Raw genomic sequence first — 21,945 nt, forward strand, 5'->3', positions numbered from 1 at the left:
GTGTGGATGGATGTGTGCATGGCTAGATGAATGGGTGGGGGATGGATGGGTAGGTGGGTGGTTGTGTGGATGGATGTGTGCATGGCTAGATGAATGGGTGGGGGATGGATGGGTAGTGGGTGGGTGGTTGTGTGGATGGATGAGTACATGGCTAGATGAATGGGTGGGGGATGGATGGGTAGTGGGTGGGTGGTTGTGTGGATGGATGAGTACATGGCTAGATGAATGGGTGGGGGATGGATGGGTAGTGGGTGGGTGGTTGTGTGGATGGATGAGTACATGGCTAGATGAATGGGTGGGGGATGGATGGGTAGTGGGTGGGTGGTTGTGTGGATGGATGAGTACATGGCTAGATGAATGGGTGGGGGATGGATGGGTAGGTAGGTGGGTGGTTGTGTGGATGGATGTCTGCACACACACAGGTGGCTCAGCAATCAAGAGTGCACACTGCTCTAGCAAGGACTGGACTTTGGGTCCCAGAACTCATATAAGGTGTGGTTTTAAACAATATTTCGATCATTCAATTTTACCAATAAAGACTCAAGGGCCAGATTCTGGTTTGAAAACCTGCTACCTCAGAGTGGTAGAGAAACACCTGACTGACCTTCCTCCTCTGCTGATGTCCCAGAAAAAGACCTTTCTCCTACACCGTCTCAAACAAAACTCCTCAAACAGAAAGAACCGCCCTTCTACTTCCTACTTCCTGTGTGTCTCTCTATCCATCCTCCTGACTCTCTCTGTCTCTCTGTGGTTTTTTTCCTGTCAACTGGTTGCTTCCTCCACCTCTTGACCTATGAATGACTTTATTTAATCCAGGGGCTGGGTCTCTCATCCAGGGCCTCCTTCCATCTAAGCAGAATGCAGGAAGTGCCCTCCACTGCTGAGCCACTGAGCTGGCTATTAATACACAGTTGTAAACTAGTGGGGCCTATCGGTATTCTGACTAGGGACCCCAACCCGGTGCTGCTTGGTACTCTAAAGTAATGAAGAAGTGGACAGCTCAGGCCACTGGCTGATGACGGACACCAGAGGGAAAGGTCATTGTCCCAGGAAAAGCTGGCAGGAAGGCTGGTAACCGACCTTCACCAGACTGCGCAGGTGGGCCCACAGAAAGTTCCGAGCTGCTCTCTGTGTTTTAATTGGACTAGCATGGGATGTCTCCGCCAGATGCCAGGTTTGTGCTCAATTAAATCCAAAACAGAGAGCCCTTATGTAGGCAGTGTCCAAAGAGACGTCAACACCCCAGCAAACTCTGGGAGGACTGACCTAGCTGAGACCCTGCTTGCTCCCGGAGGATAAAAGTACTTGTTAGTTTTAAAAGATGCCTTCTTGAAGTGAGAGGTCCTTGGACTCCCCACAGGGAAGGGAACCCTGACTGCTCTTAGGGCTGACGAGAGAGGGGGAGTTGATGAGGAGAGGGGAAGGGAAATGGGAGGTGGTGAGGAGACAGAAATCTTTAGTAAATAAATAAATAAATAATAATAATAATAATAATAATAAAAGAAAAGGATGCCTTCTCTGAGTGGGTAGAAACATTCCTCACCTGGACTGAAACTGCCCAAATAGATAAAAATCTCTTCTAAAGAACTGGTCCTTGTCAGGCAGTGGTGGCACACGCCTTTAATCCCAGCACTCGAGAGGCAGAGGCAGGCAGATCTCTGTGAGTTTGAGGCCAGCCTAGTCTACAAGAACTAGTTTCCAGGACAAGCTCCAAAGCTACAGAGAAACCCTGTCTTGAAAAACCAAAAACAGAACTGCTCCTCTAATTTAGCGTCCCTAGCAATGGGGTCTGACATTGGCTTGGCTTTCATAGCTAAAATCTCTCAACTAAGAGGCAGTGCTTTAGGCATAGATTGAAAACTGCATTGTGCATATAGACCTCAGAGTTCCTGGCCGGTAAGAAGAATAAACATGGTGTTAAAAGAACATGTAAAAAACATGGTGTTTTGTTTTAGCATTACATCATCTTCCCTCAAAAGAAAATATTTTTTTCATGCTATGAAAGTGACCTTAACAGGATATTTTCTGGATTCTCTTTCCTGGTGCTGTCACTTGAGCACTTGAGGGCCTTGCTGCTCTCTGGTCCTGAAGTGGCGCAAGCAGCTGCGATTGGCTCCTGTGTGCAGTAGAGGAGAGCCTACATAGTCACACCTCGCTTATGTAGATGCCCACCTGTTTTTCCTTCCCTGGTGGGATTATTTAAGAAACCATGATTGACTGGAGTTACCAGAACTCTTGTGAAACTCTGGAAGGAGCGCCGTTGATAAGGGTGATGCTGTTTCCAGCTCCTTCCTTCAAAGCTTGATCAGCGTGGAAAAGCGTTTTGACAATTCTTCCTTCCTCCCTCTTCTTTCGGATAATCTTTGCCCCACAGTAGAGAGGAGGCTGAAAGGCGCTCTGTATCTGCTTATATGAATCTTTGTCCCAAGCTTATTGTTGAGACCCCTTGGTGCCAGTAGGACAGTTTGAATTCTCTTTCTGGACACGTTCAGGAGTAGTCCACGTGGTCCTTCCGTCCTTCACTGTCTCACGTGCATGTCTGTAAAGGGTAGTACACAGGCCTAGGACCAATCCCACTGAGTTCTGCATTTAGTGTGGTAACAACTTCCTTGTCCTAAATAACATTTTTAATTTTTATTATTATGCGTACGTGCACACACATGTGTCCCAGGGTACCTGTGGAGGTCAGGTATATACTTCAAGTGTGTAGGTCACTGGGATCATGATGTGGGAAGGTCATATGTCTATCTGTTGCTTTCATTGGTTAATTAATAAAGAAACTGTTTGGCCTGATAGGTCAGAACATAGGTGGATGGAGTAGACAGAACAGAATGCTGGGAAGAAGGGAAGTGAGCCAGACACCATGCCTCTCCTCTCCAGGCCAGACACGATGAAGCTCCAGCCCAAGATGGACGTACACTAGAATCTTCCTGGTAAGACAACACCTCGTGGTGCTACACAGATTATTAGATATGGGCTAAAGCAAGATATGAGAGTTAGCCAGCAAGAGACTAGAGCTAATGGGCCAAGCAGTGTTTAAATGAATACAATTTGTGTGTTGTTATTTCGGGGCATAAGCTAGCTAGGCAGCCAGGAACCGGGCAGCAGGAACGCAGCCCGCAGCTCCTTTTACAGGATCAAGTTCAGGTTGCTGGGCTTGCACACATGCTTTACCGCTGAGCCTAGTGCTGGCCCAGTGCCTGTTTTTCAGGAGGGCTCACACAAAAGCAAATAACAATGCTGGAAGGATCTCAGTGGCAGAGTGTTGGCCCAGCACGTGTAGGGCCTAGGACTGAGCAGCCAGTGCCACCAAAAAGAGAAGAAAAGGAAGAAGAGGATATGTAACTAGAAATGAACTCCCCTGCTCTCTTGGTTTGAACGAAAATATTTTTCAATCTCCCTGATATTCCTAGAATATGTTGTTAGTTGGAAAAGAGGTGTACCTTTGAAACAGTTTTGATTCTTTCTTTCTTTCTTTCTTTCTTTCTTTCTTTCTTTCTTTCTTTCTTTCTTTCTTTCTTTCTTTCTTGAGATAGGGTTATTTGAGTTCTGGCTACCTGGAACTCTTTACATAGACTTGGCTGACCTTGAATTCATAGATATCTATCTACCTCTGCCTCTCAAGTGCTGGGATTAAAGTTATACACTACCAAAGGCAGTGGTGACGCACGCCTTTAATCCCAGCACTCGGGAGTCAGAGGCAGGCGGCTCTCTGAGTTCAAGGCCAGTCTGGTCTATAAAATGAGTTCTAAGACAGTCAGGACTACACAGAGAAGTCCTGACTTGAAAAACAAAACAAAAACAAAATTGCCCTGCTTTGACAAAATATTTTGAAGGTTAAATGAGTCAATCTACAAGTAACACAGAACACACAGAACATGCCTGGTGCATAGTGTTCATCATGTTGGAATGTAAGAAGTCTCCTGGATGTAAAGACCACTTATATGCTAATAACCCCAAATAAATTTTTGCTGTACTCTAGACCTCTGGACTCACATTCAGTGGATACTTAGCAGTGTTGCCTTCTACAGAGCCAATCCCCACTCCTGGTTCTAAACCTGTCCCACATCCAGCCCCTTTCCTGTTATTAATGTCAACATTAACTTTCCAACTGTGAAGGTCTCCACAACTTGGAATTAATCTTCAGTCTTCTTCTCTCATACTCCATAGTCAATTGTCTTCCTGTGAAAATAGAGCAGGAATCTGACCTTCATTCCCCTCCTGCCCCTGCTTCCACTTCTTCCACTGCAATCCCCTGCCTCGAGCCACTATTTATCTCTAGCTTAGATACTGAAATAGATTCTTGATTCCCTCTTTATATCTTAGAATAAAGAAGCCAGCGTGAGCCTTCTGTAGGAAACCTTATCATTCCTTTGCTTAAAATTTTTTGATATGCCTCCGATTTGTACCATAGTTTTTTGTTTTGTTTTGAGACAATCTCATTCGTAGACGTGGATGGCCTGTAAATCACTATATAGACACAGGCAAGCTGGCCGTGAACACACCGAGTTCAGATTCTGCCTATTGAATCCTGGAGTTACAGGCATATGCCACAACGTAGAACATGCAAACACTTTCTAAATAGTTATATAGATATGTATTTGTAGATGTGCATACTAAAAATTTTAAGGTGTGAAAACAAGCCCCTAATTGTTTCCTCTTACCTGAGAGTGATACTATTACAAGTCATGATTAAAAAGATTGACTTTTGACCCAAGAAATTATGGAAGAACTACCCCAAAAGGCAAATAAATGTTTTTTTTTTAAAACAAAAACAAGGGACTGAATAGGTGACTCTGCAGGTAAGAGAATTCGAGTGCATTCTGTTCTTGCAGAGGATCCAAGATCTTAGCATGCACAAAAGGTGGCTCACAACAACCTGTCACTCCAGCTCCAGGGGATCTAATGCCCTCTTCTGGCCTCCTAGGGCTCCTGCACTCATAAACACATACCTACACACAGACACATACACATAATTGAAAATAAAATAAACTGAGCCAGGCATGGTGGCACATACCTTTAATCTCGGAACTCAGGGGTCAGGAGCAGACAGAACTATGTGCTCATGAGGCAAGCTTGGTTGACCTAGCAGTTCTAGGGCCGTCAGTTATAGAGTCGGCTCCTGTCTCAATTCTGGTGGTGGTGGTGGTGGTGGCCATTATGAAGATGATGAAATAAATCCTTTAAGAATCAAAACAAAACACTGGAAACAGTCTCAATGTGTAAGAAAAAAACTAAGAAATTATGTTATAGCTAGACTGTGTATAACTTTACAAAAGTTAAATATGGTTTTTTAAAAAATAATTACATACTGGTTTTGTTTTGGCTTTGGTTTTTTGAGACAGGGCTTCTTTGTGTAGCCTTGGTTGTCCTGGAACTCTGTAGACCAGGATGGCCTTGAACTAATAGAGATCCACCTGCCTCTATTAATGAAAAAACCTTAAGAAATAGCAAGGACACTACAAGATTGACTTTGCAAATGTCAACTCTATATAGATAGAGGAAACCCTTAGAAATACAAACAGCAGCTGCCAGGTAGGAATCACACATAAGTAACATACCTTAAGGCTGATCCCTCATAGAAGAGCCAGGCTACTTGCTAGTAACGTGTTCAGAGCACAGTTGCAAATTCTAATGTGCACTTGCTGCAATGTTCTACAGTGACGGCTTAAGCAGTCACCTCTTTTGTGGGGTACAAATGAGTCACAGAGTATTCATGTGATTAGAAACTCCAAATGTAGCATTTCACTGAGAAATGCAGTTATCTGTTCTCGGCTTATCACCCTTATCCAGAGCCAGCCGGTTCTATTAGCCTATATTCGATAGGGGAGTCTAACCATAAACTCCACAATTCTGATCTCTGTATTGAATTCCACTACTTCTCTGAAGGTGCTTGTTAGCAAACGTGTGTGAGATGCGGTAATACGCGCCCTCTGGTGGACACTGAAAAACATGCAAGACATTTTCAGTTGTCAAATGGCAGGGCCTTCCTTTTGGAGCACAGGGGTGGTAAACAGCCTCCTGTATGCAGAACACTTCCATAAAAAATGCCAGTGGCTTGGGCTGGATCCTGGCAAGAGTCCCAGCAGCATTCTTCTCTCCTGGGGCGTTCCTAGTCTCTGGTCCCATCCTTGCTACTGTACAGTGCTGTCCCAGGCCTTATTTGCTCTCTTCTAAAAGCCCACGGGATGAGACTGAGTCGCCATTGCCCTGGATCTACCTAGCGCAGATCGTTTGTGAGAGGAGCAACAGTGGCGTTCATAGATGGACGAAGCGAAAGCAGCACCGTTCTCCGAGAGCTCACGTCCCAGGCATCAGTTCTCACGTGTGGTCCTTCAACCTCTGAAGGACCTAGAAAGCATCTCAGAGGCTGAGGTCAACACCATCTTAATTACAAGATTGGGCAGTATTTGACGTCTTCACTGATTCACATCTGGACTGGTGAATCCAGGCGACTGTGCGCTGTGCTCGTCACCCGCACACACCTGCCAGGGAATAAAGGCTGGACAACATTCCAGATGCCACTAAAGAAGCACAGAAGTTGCTGCCTCTATTGTCTGCGTCTTTAGTGCACATTGTTCTGATACCCTAGGTGGCAAAACTCAAGCTACACATAAAATACTCTGCTACACGCAGAGTCTGAGGCTGATCTTGAACAAAAGTTACCAAATAAATGACTTCTCATACTTGTTAATATTTTACTTTAGAGGAGAATGGGATAGGATGCATTACCAAACCATCAGTGTGTCTTTTTTCTTTTTAGAAAGGGTTTCTCTGTGTAGCCCTGGCTGTCTCAGAACTCTCCTTATAGATCAGGCTGGCATTAAACTCAGAATCTGCCTGCCAAGTGCTGGGATTAAAGGCATGCATCACCACCCGCCGAGTTTACAATTCTAATCGTATGTTTATATTATTTTACTCAGTTACTGTCTGAATGCCCATATATTTACTGAAGATAAATTGACAATATATCTGAATACACAGGAAAAATTTCTGATGTCGTATAATATCTATCACATAACACCAAAGGACAAAGCTTTGCTCTCAAATGGCTGTTGACGTATGAAAGAGTTCCACAATAGCCCAGAATGGAGTATCACAAAGGTTTATTTATATGCTGTATGCATGCATGTTTCTACCTCTGCTGATGGCATTTCTCTTTATGTTTCCATTAGCTACAAAGAGTCATCTGGAATTTCTTTTAATTAACTCTTGACAATTTCATAAATGCAGATAATGTATTTTAATCCTTGTTACATCTTCCTGTCCCCCTCCTATTTCCACTGAATTGTTTTCTTTTTTAACTGAAGTATATGCTAACACTAAATTTTAAAATTTATGTTTTTTTTCTATTGGTCTCCAATTTTTCAGTTTTATAAAGAAGAAAATGATGTTATTGATAGGAATTACAATTTCTGGGGGGAAGACATGAAATCCTATAGAAAAAAAATACAAATCCATTACTTGCGGTTTTCTGTTAAAGCCAAGAGAGTAAACTGTGAGATGAAGTGGTTTGGTGGTGTCTCACTTGTCAGCTGACAGACTCTAGAATCACCTGGGAGAAGGGCCTCTGGCATACCTATAGGGGTCATCATGGTTTCCTTGAGATGGAAAGATCCCCTCTGTGGATGTCACCATTCCCTGGCTGTGGTTTTGGATTTAGAAAAGGACAAAGAACTGAGCCAAAGCATGCTCTCTTAGTTAGGGTTGCTGTCCTGGGATGAAACAGCATGGGCAAAGCAAGTCGGGGAGGAAAGGGTTTATTTGGCTTACTCTTCAGCTTGATGTTCATCACTGAAGAAAGTCAGGGCAGGAACTCAAGCAGGGCAGGAACCTGGAGGCAGGAGCTGATGCAGAGGCCATGGAAGAGTGTTGCTTACTGATTTGCTCTTCATGGCTTGCTCAGCATACTTTCTTATAGAACCCAGGACCACCAGTTCAGGGATGGCCCCACCCACAATAGGCTGGGACCACCCACATAAATCATTAATTTAAAAAATGCCCTACAGGCTTGCATACAGTCGGATCTTATGGAGGCGTTTTCTTTCTTTTCCTTTTTTATAACATAATATTTTTTGTCGGTTCTTTTGGGAATTTCACATCACGTACCCAAATCCCACTCATTTCCCAGTCCTTCCATATCTGCTTCCATCCTTGTAACATCCCCAGAAAAAAGTATGAATAAAAATTAACAACAATAATAAAAATCTTGCCAATCCCTCTGGGCAACAGCCTGCTTCTCTCTCAGCTGCGGCTTCTCTCCAGTTCTGCCTTTCATGAATCATTTTGCTCCTCTGTCTTTCCCACGTCTCTGTCACATACTCACTTGTGGCAGTGGCACTGGAAGCTGCAGCGAGTCACACACGGTACCCTTTTGTACAAACAGCTTTACTTGCAAAGGTTCATTGCAATGAGCTGTTGGTCTGGTTCAAGTCTCACCATCAAAACTGCCCCTTTGCCGAGATTCCTCCTGGACATCCCACTGCCACCCCGAGTCCTGCAGATCCTGCAGCTGTGCTTCCACAGGATGACTCCCTTCAAGTGCTCCAGAAGGTCACAGATGAGGGGGAGATATGGGGTGGGCCTGGGTAGTAGCCAGGCCATGCTGCTAGTGTGGCAGCCATCAAGGGACAGGGACAGTTCTCCAGCACCCATGATACATGGGGTCAGCTCAACAGAGCCCTCCTGGTATAGGAGGTTCTTTTTTCTATGTGTTGCTTTCATTAGTTGAATAAAAAAAAAAAACTGCCGGGCTGGAGAGATGGCTCAGTGGTTAAGAGCATTGCCTGCTCTTCCAAAGGTCCTGAGTTCGATTCCCAGCAACCACATGGTGGCTCACAACCATCTGTAATGGGGTCTGGTGTCCTCTTCTGGCCTGCGGGCATACACACAGAGTATTGTATACATAAATAAATAAATTTAAAAAAAAACTGCCTTGGCCTTTTGATAGGGTAGCCCTTAGGTGGGCGGAGCAGACAGAACAGAATTCTGGGAAGAAGGGAAGTGTGGCAGATGCCATGCTTCTCCTGCCCGAGATGGACGCTGGTTAGACTCACATGGGTAAGACACAGTCAAGTGGCAATACACATTATTGAAGATGGGTTAAACGAATATGTAAGAGTTAGCCAATAAAAGGTTAGAACTAATGGGCCAGGCAGTGTTTAAATGAATACCATTTCTGTGTAATTATTTCAGGGCTAAGCTAGCTGGGTGGCGGGATATAGCCTGCTGCTCATCCTATAAGAGCTAATAATTAGCCTGAGCTAATGGGCCAATCAGTTTTATAACTTATGGAGATCTCTGTGTGATTTTCTTTGGGGGCTTTCTGGCTGTGGGGTATCAGGCGGGACAGAAACCTCAACAAGCCGGCCCTCATGTTACACCCTCCAACATCAACATGGCATCAACATGGCTTTGGGCAGCACCACAGACCACAGACATCCCCTAATGATCTTTAATGGTGACACAGGCCATAGATACCAACATAACCTCTGTCTGTATCAGGTCTACTGACCCACTTGTGGCCCTCAGTGGCTGCAGAGGCCCACACAGGCCTCAGGCCTCCTTATGGTCTGCTTACAGTCATATGCTCCACTCTCACCTCGGGGAGGAAATCTCAAGGACATCACCAAGTCACCAGTCAGTGGCACAGACCACTTACAGCCACATGGATCTCAAACTTCATCACAGCCTGCGGCAGCAGCAAGACCCACAAACACCAACCTGGCTTCTGGTGGCAGCACAGACCACGGTGGTCCTTCCTGGAGGTCCAGTCTAGGAAGTGACCCTTTCCTCATCTCATGGAGCCATTTTCCCAATTGAGGTTCCCTCCCTTCAGGTGATTGTTGCCTATGTCAGTGAAGTTGACATAAAACAGTCAGCATGCATGTGTCCCTGTTCTTCACTCCTTCCTCTCCTACTCCTCCTTCTTTTGTTTTTTGTTTTGGAGACAGATTTTCTCTGTGTACTCTTGGTTGTAACTCGCTGTAGACCAGGCTGACCTCAAACTCACAGAGATCCATCTGCCTCCCAAGTTCTGGGATTAAAGGCGTGCTCCACCACATTCTTGAGAAAGAAAGAAAGAGAGAGAGAGAAAGAAAAGAAGGAAGGAAGGAAGAAGAGGAAGAAAAGAATGAAGGGGAAAGGAAACAAAAATCATTGTGTCAGTATGTTTATTTATTTTGAAAAAGGGTCTCATGTATCCCAGGGTGACATAAAAATTTACTATGATCTTGAATAGATCCTTTTGCATCTACCCCCTGAATGGTGGGTGTATAGGTTTGTACCACTACAATGTAGTTTTTGAGGTGCTGGGAGTCAAAGCCAAGGTATGGTGTACACTATGCAAGTATACTTTAATAGGATTTCTGTTCCCCCAGTAATAGGTTTCTCCACCGATGCACTAAGCCAGATCAAATTGAACTAAAAAAAGTATGTCAACAGGTTTGTTTGAGCAAAGCAGCTCCTGGACAGATTCTCCAGTCCCAGAGATCAAGGCTAGAGAAGCACGCCCAAACTGAAGCAGGTAGATTACAGAGGTTGCAGGCCAGGGGTGATGACATGTCTGCCACAAGCTGAGTTTGTGCCCAAGTATGGTCAAAAGCTGAGTGCTTTAGGTGGAGACTTGGGAGGCTAGCAGGTTCAGGGGAGGAAGCTGTTGCAGCTGCCCAGAATTCAGAACTGGGCTTTTTGGTGCCTTCCCTTTGTTTGGAGAGACAGGAATGGGCTTCTCAGATCATGCAGGAGTAAGTTGAAGGTTCCAACGGAACACCCAGAGCTTTTGGGATATGTTGGCACCAGTTCTAATCTGGCTACTTCCTGTTTATAATGATATTTTATTTATGTTTTAGTAAATAAAGCTTGCCTAAAAATCATAAGGGCAAAACTAAGCCACTAGAGGTCAGAAAGTGGTGGCACACAGCTTTAATCCCAGGAGCTGGGAGACAGAGGCAGGTGAACTTCTGTGAGTTCAAGGCTACCCTGGGTTACACAAGATTAATGCAGAAACAAATCCAGGTGGTATGATCCATACCTCATACTTTTAATCCCAGTACTAGGGAGTCACACACCTTTAACCCCAGCACTAGAGGGAATATACAATGGGAAGACAGAGGCTGCATGCTTAGTCTGCTCAGTCGGCTTAGTCTGTGGTCGCCCAGCCTCGGTAGAGGTAAAACTTGTCTAGTGGCTTGGTTGCTTTGCTTTTCTGGTTTTCAGGCTGAACCCCAATTTCTGTCTCTGGTTTTTTATTATTCGTGCTACACCTGTTGGCATGGGATGGCGAGGAGGACAGCCAGTGGTCTTGTGCTCAGCAGGAGGTCTGCCATCCTGGAGACTTCTCTATGGAGTAGACACAGGGCTGTAGTTATTACCACCAGCCCTTTGAATGAAAGTGGCCACGGGCAGAGTGAAGACTGCCAGAAAGAATGGAATGGAGATGTGTCCTGACTATAGCGGCAAAGTTCTTCAGATAATTTGTAGAATGACTCAATATCAGTTTCCCGTAGGCCAGATTCATTGATATAGGGCAGCAATCTCTCCCTAGGAACGTGCAGGTGTCTGTGAAACGGCTGAACAGAGTTACACCTTGGTTTCAGAGCAAAAGGCTAGCCTAGTTGTCAAACACCATCAAATCTGAGAAGGATACATTTTTTTAAAAAGATTTATTTATTTATTTATTATGTATACAGTGTTCTGTCTGCATGCATGCCTGTAGGGCAGAAGAGGTGCCAGATCCCATTACAGATGCTTGTGAGGCTCACTGTGGTTGCTGGAAACTGAACTCAGAACCTCTGCAAGAACAGGCAGTGCTCTTAACCTCTGAGCCATCCCTCTAGCCAGAGAAGGATACATGTTACCTGAGTAAGCAGAAGCCCGGACCAAGCAGTTTCCAAATCTATTAAAAATGACAGGGGCTGGGCAATGGTGGTGCACACCTTTAATCCCAGCACTCCAAGGCAGGTGGTTCTTTGTGAGTTCAAGGCCAGCCTGGTCTATAGGGCTAGTTCCAGGACAAGCTCCAAAGCTACAGAGAAACCCTGTCTCAAAAAAACAAAACAAACAAACAAACAAAAAATGACAGAAACTGTCTGGCTACCTAGACAGCTACCCCAATTTCCCCATGGTCATTGGGGACAGAGGTCCCAGGGCAGCATCAGTCTATGGCTGCCAGGCCCAGAAGATCTGACAGACTTTCCTGTGCAGTAGGAACTTGGGAAGGACTGGCTTACCTTGTCTAGGCAAAGCAGGGGAATCGACTCCCCAGTGTCCTGTTTGTCCACAGTCTGGACAGTGTCTTGGCAGCTGTTTCTGCCCCATGGCCACATGGACATGGACATGGAGGGTCTTCTGCACCCAACATCTTCTTTGGAGGAAATAGGGGAGCTGTCGAGAGCTAGCGTGTCTCTCTACCATAAAAAGCTTTTGTCAAACATTTTAAATGCCATACTCTCAGATCTCTGAAGTGTTTGAGGACCATTATCTGTTAGGTTTATCTAAACTAAGAAACTTGGTTTCTAGTTATTTGTTTTAGGCTTAACTTTGAAAACATACAAAGCTGAACATATCAAAAAAGTTTGATCCTTTCGGAAGTATATGGCTATTAACTTGTATGTCTTATAAGACTGAGATTTTAAGGCCTTATCCCAGCTAGGTTTAGCTTTAAAAAAATAGCAGTTTCTTTTTTTTATGGTTTAATTTTAACTTTATGTGAGTGTGAAGGTGTCAGATCTCCTGGAACTGGATTTCCAGACAGTTGTGAGCTGCCTTGTGGGTGCTGGGAATTGAACCCAGGTCCTCGGAAGAGCAGTCAATACTCTTAACTGCTGAGCAATCTCTTCAGCCCAAAATAAATAGCAGTTTCTAAAGTGAAGGTCCTTTAATATCAAGATAAGTCTTTTTTGTTGTTGTTGTTTTGTTTTGTTTTTCAAGACAGGTTTCTCTGTAGCTTTGGAGCCTGTCCTGGAACTAGCTCTTGTAGACCAGGCTGGCCTTGAACTCACAGAGATCCACCTGCCTCTGCCTCCCGAGTGCTGGGATTAAAGGCGCGTGCCACCACCGCCACCTTCGGCTCAAGATAAGTCTTTTAACTCATAAACACTGTCTACAAAGAGACTGGGAAATTTCCTGATCCTTTTATAGTACACCGTTATAGACCACAATAGTTTTCTCTATGACTTAGTTTATCAAATTAGCTACAGCTTAACAATGTTAGTAAAAGCAAGGATGTTAGACTATATTCCTAAATCAATCTCTGTTAGCTGAATAGACCTTAGTTAAGGAGAGACCGTTTGCCAGACTGCATAGGTCAACATCTTACTGCATCATAAGCTAGGAACACAGTCTCTGGGTTTAGCTGTGGTCCTAAGTTTTAGTTTTTATTTATCTATTTATTAAGATCATATATTAGCAAAGGTATCATAATAAAAGATCTTAAAAATTTTAAAATGTCCTATAGCTTTAAAAATTTAAGCTTTTAAAAAACTGTTTTTTGGGGGGACCATGGGAAAGGGTAGAAGGGGAGGAGAGAGGCAGGAGAGGAGTGGAGAAAAATATATAGCTCAATAAAAACAATTGAGAAACTGTTTCTTAAAAATATCCAGTTTATTTAAACTTTCTGTAAAACTTTAAAATTTCTTGTTAAGAAGTTTAAGATCTCTCAACTGTGTGTTCTGCTAATATGCAACTAAAGTACCTTTTTATTACAAGAATGATAACAAGGCACAACCAATTTGTAGAAGGCAAAACCAATTTTCAACAGTGTAAACAATTCATTGTCTCTAAAACCAATACCAAGTAGATTACCCTTTCTCTTCATAAACCATGTTTCCAGGACAGACAGGAATTATACAAAAATCCATCCTAATCCAAAAAATCCTGGAAATCTATTGTTACCTCCTAGGTAGGCTCACTCCTCTTAGGTGGTCAAAATGCTGGTAAAGTTACATGACATTCCTCTCTTCCATCCATAGTCAAAACAGTGACTTCCCACCTGGCTGCACTTCATTAAGATGATGGTGAACTATGTGCTGTTTCCCAGAACAGCTCCAATTTGAAGTTACAAATTTTAAGTTAAGTTTTTATGTCTTCAGACCTTCCCATATCTTAGAACACACTCTTTCCCTCTAATCATTTAGCAGAGACACGAATAGTTATTATGGGAACAGTCAGTGCAGAGTATGTTTCTTTAATGGAAAGCTGCACCTGCAACCTGTTTAGGCTTTACTGTGAAGCCTGTTAGCAAGGCAAACCTGTCTGCCTTTTCTTTTTTCTTTTTTTAAATTGTTTTTATTGAGCGATATATTTTTCTCTGCTCCCCTTCCTTTCCCCTTCCCTTCTACCCTCTCCCATGGTCCCCATGCTCCCAATTTACTTAGGAGATCTTGTCTTTTTTACTTCCCATGTAGATTAGATCCATGTATGTCTCTCTTAGGGTCTTCAAGGTTGTCTAGGTTCTCCAAGATTGTGAATTGTAGGCTGATTTTCTTTGCTTTATGTCTAAAAGCCATTTATGAGTGAGTACATATGATATTTCTCTTTCTGGGTCTGGGTTACCTCACTCAGTATGATGTTTTCTAGCTCCATCAATTTGCCTGCAAATTTAGAGATGTCATGATTTTTTCTGCTGTGTAGTGCTCCATTACATAAATGTACCACATTTTCCTTATCCATTCTTCAGTCAAGAGCTATTTAGGTTGTTTTCAGTTTCTGGCTATGACAAACAGTGCTGCTCTGAACATGTTGAGCACATGTCCTTGTGGTATGATTGAGCATCCTTTGGGTATATACCCAAAAGTGGTATTGCTGGGTCTTGATGTAGATTATTTCCTGATTTTCTGAGAAATCGCCATACTGATATTCAAAGAGACTTTACCAGTTTGCACTCCCACCAGCAATGAAGGAGTGTTCCCTTTACCCCACATCCTCTCCAGCATAAGTTCTCAGTGGTTTTGATCCTGGCCATTCTTACGGATGTAAATTGTAATCTCAGAGTTGTTTTGATTTGCATTTCTCTGATGGCTAAGGATGTTGGCCATTTCCTTAAGTGTCTTTCAGTCATTTTATTTCTCTGTTGAGAGTTCTTTGTCTAGGTCTGTACTCCATTTTTTTATTGGATTATTTGTTCTTTTGATGACCAATTTCTTGAGTTCTTTGTATATTTTGGAGATCAACCCTCTGTCTGATGTGGGGTTAGTGAAGATCTTTTCCTATTCAGTAGGCTGCTATTTTGTCTTGTTGACTGTGTCCTTTGCTTTACAGAAGTTTCTCAGTTTCCGGAGGTTCCACTTATTGTTTCGCTGAGTGTCTGTGCTACTGGGGTTGTATTTAGAAAGTGATCTCTTGAGCCATTGCGTTCAAGTGTACTTCCCACTTTCTTTTCTATGAGGGTCAGTGTGCTTTGTTTTATGTTGAGGTCTTTGATGCATTTGGAATTGAGTTTTGTGCATAGTGATAGCTATGGATCTATTTGCATTCTTCTACATGTTGATATTCAATTATGCCGACACCATTTGTTGAATATACTTTCCTTTTTCCATTTGATATTTTTTGCTTCTTTTTCGAAAATCAGGTGTTCATAGGTGTGTGGATTGATATCTAGGTCTTCAATTCGGTTCCATTGGTCCTCTTGTCTGTTTTTATGCTAGTAGCAGGCTGTTTTCAGTACTATAGATATGTAGTAGAGTTTGAAGTCAGGGATTGTGATGCGTCTAGAAGCTTCGTTATTGTACAGGATTGTTTTTACTATCCTGGGTTTTCTGCTTTTCCATATGAAATTGAGTATTGTTCTTTCAAGGTCTGTGAAGAATTTTGCTGGGATTTTGGTGGGCATTGCATTTGATTTTGGAAAGATTGCCTTTTTTACTATGTTAATTCTACCTACCCAAGAGCATGGGAGATCTTTCCACTTTCTGGTGTCTTCAATTGCTTTCTTCAAAGATTTAAAGTTCCTGTCCTACAGGTCTTCCACTTGTTTGCTTAGAATTACTCCAAGGTATTTTGTTATTTGTGGCTATTGTGAAGGGTGATGTTTCTCTGATTTCTTTCTCAGCCCATTTAACATCTATGTACAGGAGGGCTACGGATTTTTTGAGTTGTAATCCTGTTACATTAGTGAAGTGTTTATGAGTTTTAGAAGTTCCTTGGTAGAATTTTTGGGGCTGCTTATGTAAACTATCATATCATCAACATATAGTGAGAGTTTGACTTCTTCTTTTTTGATTTGTATCCCCTTGATCTCCTTTTGTTGTCTTATTGCTATAGCTAGGACCTCAAGAACTATATTGAATAGATATGGAGAGAGTAGACAACCTTGTCTTGTTCCTGATTTCAGTGGAATCACTGGGAGTTTCTCTCCATTTAGTTTGAGGTTGAGTGTTGGCTTGCTGTATATTGCCTTTATTATGTTTAGGTATGTTCCTTGTATCTCTGCTCTCTCCAAGACCTTTATCATGAAGGGATGTTGCATTTTGTTGGAGGCTTTTTCAGCATCTAATGAGATAATCATGTGGTTTTTTTCTTTCAGTTTGTTTTCATGGTGGATTACATTGACACATTTTTGTATGTTGAACCATCCCTGCCTGCATCTATGGGATGAAGCCTACTTGGTCATGGTGGATGATTTTTCTGATGTGTTCTTGGATTTGGTTTACCAGTACTTGATTATTTTTGAATTAATGTTCACGAGGAAGATTGGTCTGTAATTATCTTTCTTAGTTGTGTCTTTGTGTGGTTTGGGTACTCTCAAGAGTAAGGATTACCACTGTGTGCTAGTGCCACTGACATTATATGTGGGTGCTGGGACACAAATGTAGGTCCCCACTGTTGTCTGACAAGTACTCTGCCAACCAAGGAATCCCCCCAACACAATCCCTAGTTCTGGTTTCTTAGTCCCCATGTTCACCATGAGTGTCACTCTGTGTGGCTCTCACGAGCCAGATGTTCCTCAGAATGTGAAAGCCAATATCCCATTCCCCAGGACAAAGGTTATGTGGTGTCTGTTCATCTGTGTTGATGTGACTTTTGCCTGTGCCCTGACAAAAGATGGTGACCCAAGATGAAGAACACTAAGAAGTTTTCTGCCTGTTGGTCAGAACTGTCATCAGGTCCTAGAGGTTTGGCTGTGTAGAGTCAGCCCATCTCCTAGCCTTCTCATTTCTACCAGGGACTGTCTCTTCTGAGGCTTTCAGGGGCTCTGTCCCTAGTCTCTCTGAGCTTTGGGAAGTGACTATGGTATCCACTGACACTTCTCATCCTGTGATACCAGTTCTTTAGTTTCTGACACCTTTCTCGGTGTGAATATCTGCTAAGAGGGACCCAAGCTATACAACATGAGTTCAGAGAATCCACACTAATTCTGAGTCCAGAGATCCTTCTTCTTCCACTTCCTGACGCCAGGTCTTTCCATGGAATAACCCTTCTGTACACTGTGAATATGTATTCTTTTCATTGGTTGGTAATAAAGCTGATTTGGCCTACAGCAAGGCAGAATAAGGGTACAGGTTTGGAAAAGCCAAACAGAGGTACAGGGAGAAAAAAGGGCAGAGTCCAAAGACAGGAGCCAGCTGCCTGAGAAACAAGACAACAGAGAACTGGTAAAGACACAGCCACATGGCAATACATAGATTAATAGAAACAGATTAATTTAAATGTAAGAGAGAGCCAGGTGGTTGTGGCACACGCCTTTAATCCCAGCACTCGGGAGGCAGAGGCAGGCGGATCTCTGTGAGTTCGAGACCAGCCTGGTCTACAAGAGCTAGTTCCAGGACAGGCTCCAAAACCACAGAGAAACCCTGTCTCAAAAAAACAAAAAAAAAAAAAGTAAGAGATATTTAGTAATAAGCCTGAACTATAGGCCAAAATTCTGTACTCAATATAACAATATAATGAGGATTTATTTCAAAGCCGCTGCTGGATGGTTCAGTCCAGAGAGACCTCTGTTTACAAACCCTCCATAAAATTTGTAAAATGGTTTCAGGATCACCTTAGTCACAGAGGTTGCTCCAGCACGCTTCAGTATCTGGTACAGATTTGTAGCACTGGACAGATGAAGAGGGAGGCCAATACCTGTAATGTCTACACTTGGCAGTAGAGCAGAACAAGCAGATGTTTGAGGTCACCATTAGAGATACATAGGGCCTTCACTGAACTGCAGAATGAGCCGCTAGCCCTGTCTCAAAGAATCAAAAATCAAAATACTTTGAGACACACCAATCAGTCCACAAAAGTTTAATTGATCTATTATTCTCTCTCCTCTCTCTCCTCTCCCCCCCCATGTGTGTGTATCTGTGTTTCTTCTTACACATATACGCATGCACTTGTGTCTGTGTGTACACATACATTCATTTGGGGTATGTGCATGTGGAAGCCACAGGGGAACCTCAGTGTTTGTTCCTCAGACACAGTCACTGGTTTTTTTGTTTTGTTTTGTTTTTTTGATACAGGGTCACTTGACAGTGAGACCCAGTAATCAGCAGATGGCTGCCTTGCCGGTGGTGGGATTCCAAGCACATGTCATCATTCCTGTTTGTCACGGAGGGACATGGAAGTCAGGCCTCATGCTTGCCTACCAAGCTGTGTACAGACTCAAGCTTCCTTTGCTTTTTCGGGGGGCAGGGGGGAGTTCTGATTCTTCAAGAAAAGATTTCTCTATGTAACAGCTTTGATGTCCTGGAACTCCCTTTGTGAACATGGCTGATCTTGAACTCACAGAGATCCTCCTGCCTCTGCCTCCTGAGTGTGCTTCCTTAGCTTTGGTTTTCATGTTTTCCCCAGTTGTTCTGATGTCATTTGTGTCTCTGAATTTCCTAAGGCAAGACCTATGCTGATGGCTGGACAGCTGAGCAGGGGCATCTGAATTGAGGCACGTTCTCTGCCTCTTTTAGTTTAATTGACCTATAAATGTTTTCCTCTGTAGTTGGCAGCTCTACATCCCTTGATGTCTTTTTTGTTTGCCCATCACAGAAAGTGTTTGTTTTGTTCCCACAAATGAGAGCCCTGTGACCATGTGACCCTGAGCCCAGAAGGCCTTCCTAGCTTTTTCCTGGACTGCTCATGTCAATGCAATCAGAACATCAGTTTGCTGAGTGGTGGTGGCGCCACATGCCTTTAATGCAGTACTCGTGAGGCAGAGGCAGGCCAGCCTGCTCTACAGAGCAAGTTTCTAAAGGTACAGAGAAATATTGTCTCTCCCAAAACAACAACAACCACCACCACTACAACAACAACCACAATAAAAACAAAACAAAAAAACCGGCATCGGGTGTCCCTGTGGCCATGCTGTAGACTTGACATGTCTGTGGGTGTCAGAAACAGCTACCAATAAGACATAGGTATCTTGACACACGAGTTGCTACAAGTATGGTTGCTCTGTCAGGTAGCCTGGATTAACACTTTCCAGGCGATCTCCATAATGGCAAAGAAAGAATCAGAACAATATTAGCATATCCTAATCTTTTTAGGATGGCGACATCCTGTCTGGAAGTCATGTGACCACCTTCCGTGTGGCCAGGTATGAGCTGGCCTGTAAGTTTGGCTGCCATACAATGTAGGGCTTGTATAATATTGCCCCACGGGTCAGGATAAAAATCAAGTCAACATTTAATAAGGTAAAAAACAGGAATTTCTTTATTGAATAATGAAATAATAAACAGAAATTTCTCTTTCAGGCCTGGCATATCTTTTTTTTTTTTTTTAGTTTTCATCATGCTGTTTAATCTAGCACGTTGCCTAGAAAGGCTTGTTAACAAGAGTACAAATACGTCTCCAGCATGTCTCTCAAGAGTACAAATACGTCTCCAGCGTGTCTCTCAAGAGTACAAATATGTCTCCAGCATGTCTCTCAAGAGTACAAATACGTCTCCAGCGTGTCTCTCAAGAGTACAAATACGTCTCCAGCGTGTCTCTCAAGAGTACAAATACATGCTGTTTAATCTAGCACGTTGCCTAGAAAGGCTTGTTAACAAGAGTACAAATACGTCTCCAGCATGTCTCTCAAGAGTACAAATACGTCTCCAGCATGTCTCTCAAGAGTACAAATACGTCTCCAGCATGTCTCTCAAGAGTACAAATACGTCTCCAGCATGTCTCTCAAGAGTACAAATACGTCTCCAGCGTGTCTCTCAAGACTACAAATACGTCTCCAGCGTGTCTCTCAAGAGTACAAATACGTCTCCAGCGTGTCTCTCAAGAGTACAAATACGTCTCCAGCGTGTCTCTCAAGAGTACAAATACGTCTCCAGCGTGTCTCTCAAGAGTACAAATACGTCTCCAGCGTGTCTCTCAAGAGTACAAATACGTCTCCAGCGTGTCTCTCAAGAGTACAAATACGTCTCCAGCGTGTCTCTCAAGAGTACAAATACGTCTCCAGCGTGTCTCTCAAGAGTACAAATACGTCTCCAGCATGTCTTTCAAGAGTACAAATACATGCTGTTTAATCTAGCACGTTGCCTAGAAAGGCTTGTTAACAAGAGTACAAATACGTCTCCAGCGTGTCTCTCAAGAGTACAAATACGTCTCCAGCGTGTCTCTCAAGAGTACAAATACGTCTCCAGCATGTCTCCCAAGAGTACAAATACGTCTCCAGCATGTCTCTCAAGAGTACAAATACATGCTGTTTAATCTAGCACGTTGCCTAGAAAGGCTTGTTAACAAGAGTACAAATACGTCTCCAGCATGTCTCTCAAGAGTACAAATACGTCTCCAGCATGTCTCTCAAGAGTACAAATACGTCTCCAGCATGTCTCTCAAGAGTACAAATACGTCTCCAGCATGTCTCTCAAGAGTACAAATACGTCTCCAGCATGTCTCTCAAGAGTACAAATACGTCTCCAGCATGTCTCTCAAGAGTACAAATACGTCTCCAGCATGTCTCTTAGAGACCCGTCCACCCACTGCTCTGTGTGGCCGCTAGCCTCTTGTCTCTCTCTTCAGCAACTGTGAGGCGGATTCCTTTTCCTCGGGGAAGAGAAATCCATGGTTTGTTGCCCTTGCCAATAACAAAAATGTTGGAAAGCCGGGTGGCAAAGCTGTTGCCATTGGCATCTTTCACATGGACCACATCAAAAGAGCCGGGATGTCTCTCTCTGTTGGTGATCACACCAATTCTTCCCAAGTTAGCACCCCCAGTCACCATACACAGGTTACCAGTGTCAAACTAGATGAAGTCGGTTATTTTACCCGTATCCAAATCAATCTGAATGGTGTCATTCACCTTGATGAGGGGATCAGGGTAGCGAATAGTGCGAGCATCATGGGTCACCAGATGTGGGATTCCTTTTGTGCCCACAAAGATCTTTCTCACTTTGCACAACTTGTACTTGGCCTCCTCAGGTGTAATATGATGAAGGGCAAAGCGACCCTTGGTGTCATAGATCAGACGGAAGTTCTCTCCAGTCTTGTCAATGTTGATGACATCTATAAACCTATCAGGGTAGGTTATATCGGTCCTGACTTTGCCATCAATCTTAATGAAGCGCTGCATGCAGATCTTCTTCACTTCATCGCCAGTCAGGGCATACTTAAGCCTGTTCCTCAGGAAAATGATCAGAGGCAGACATTCCCTCAGCTTGTGAGGGCCAGTGGGTGGACGAGGCGCAAACACGCCGGTTAGTTTATCCAGCATCCAATGCTTTGGAGCTGCTACACGCTTCAGATGTTTCTTGGGACCAGGAGCCATGGCTGCGCTGGGAATGGAAAGAGCCTGGCATATGTTCTTTAAGAGTAGAACATAGTCCTGATGTGCCAAAATCAAATGAAAAACAGCAGTGGGTTCCATATGACCATGACATCGTGGAAAAGGCTTTTCACTAGAATGCTGTGGACAAAATCACAGTTAACGCAGGTTGAGAAATAGATCCCGCACATAAGAACAATCATTTATGAAAGATGAAGCCTTCACCCATGTTTCTTTCTATTCCCTTTTCTTCATGTCTCCCAACTTGTGTGTGT

At 43.5% G+C, this 21,945-nt stretch overlaps 1 long non-coding RNA gene and 1 pseudogene across 1 annotated transcript; one reads left to right on the plus strand and one right to left on the minus strand.

Moving 5' to 3' along the window:
- Nucleotides 1-2,795: 2,795 nt before the first annotated feature.
- On the plus strand, nt 2,796-18,925 carry LOC142852920 (uncharacterized). The gene is made up of 2 exons (XR_012911024.1): nt 2,796-2,933; nt 18,441-18,925. It is a non-coding gene; the product is annotated as an uncharacterized LOC142852920 (long non-coding RNA).
- Nucleotides 18,926-20,844: 1,919 nt separating this feature from the next.
- LOC142852166 (small ribosomal subunit protein eS4, X isoform-like) lies at nt 20,845-21,691 on the minus strand (annotated as a pseudogene).
- Nucleotides 21,692-21,945: the final 254 nt, after the last annotated feature.

This window comes from Microtus pennsylvanicus, chromosome 6, assembly GCF_037038515.1.
Source record: "Microtus pennsylvanicus isolate mMicPen1 chromosome 6, mMicPen1.hap1, whole genome shotgun sequence".
NCBI lineage: Eukaryota > Metazoa > Chordata > Mammalia > Rodentia > Cricetidae > Microtus > Microtus pennsylvanicus.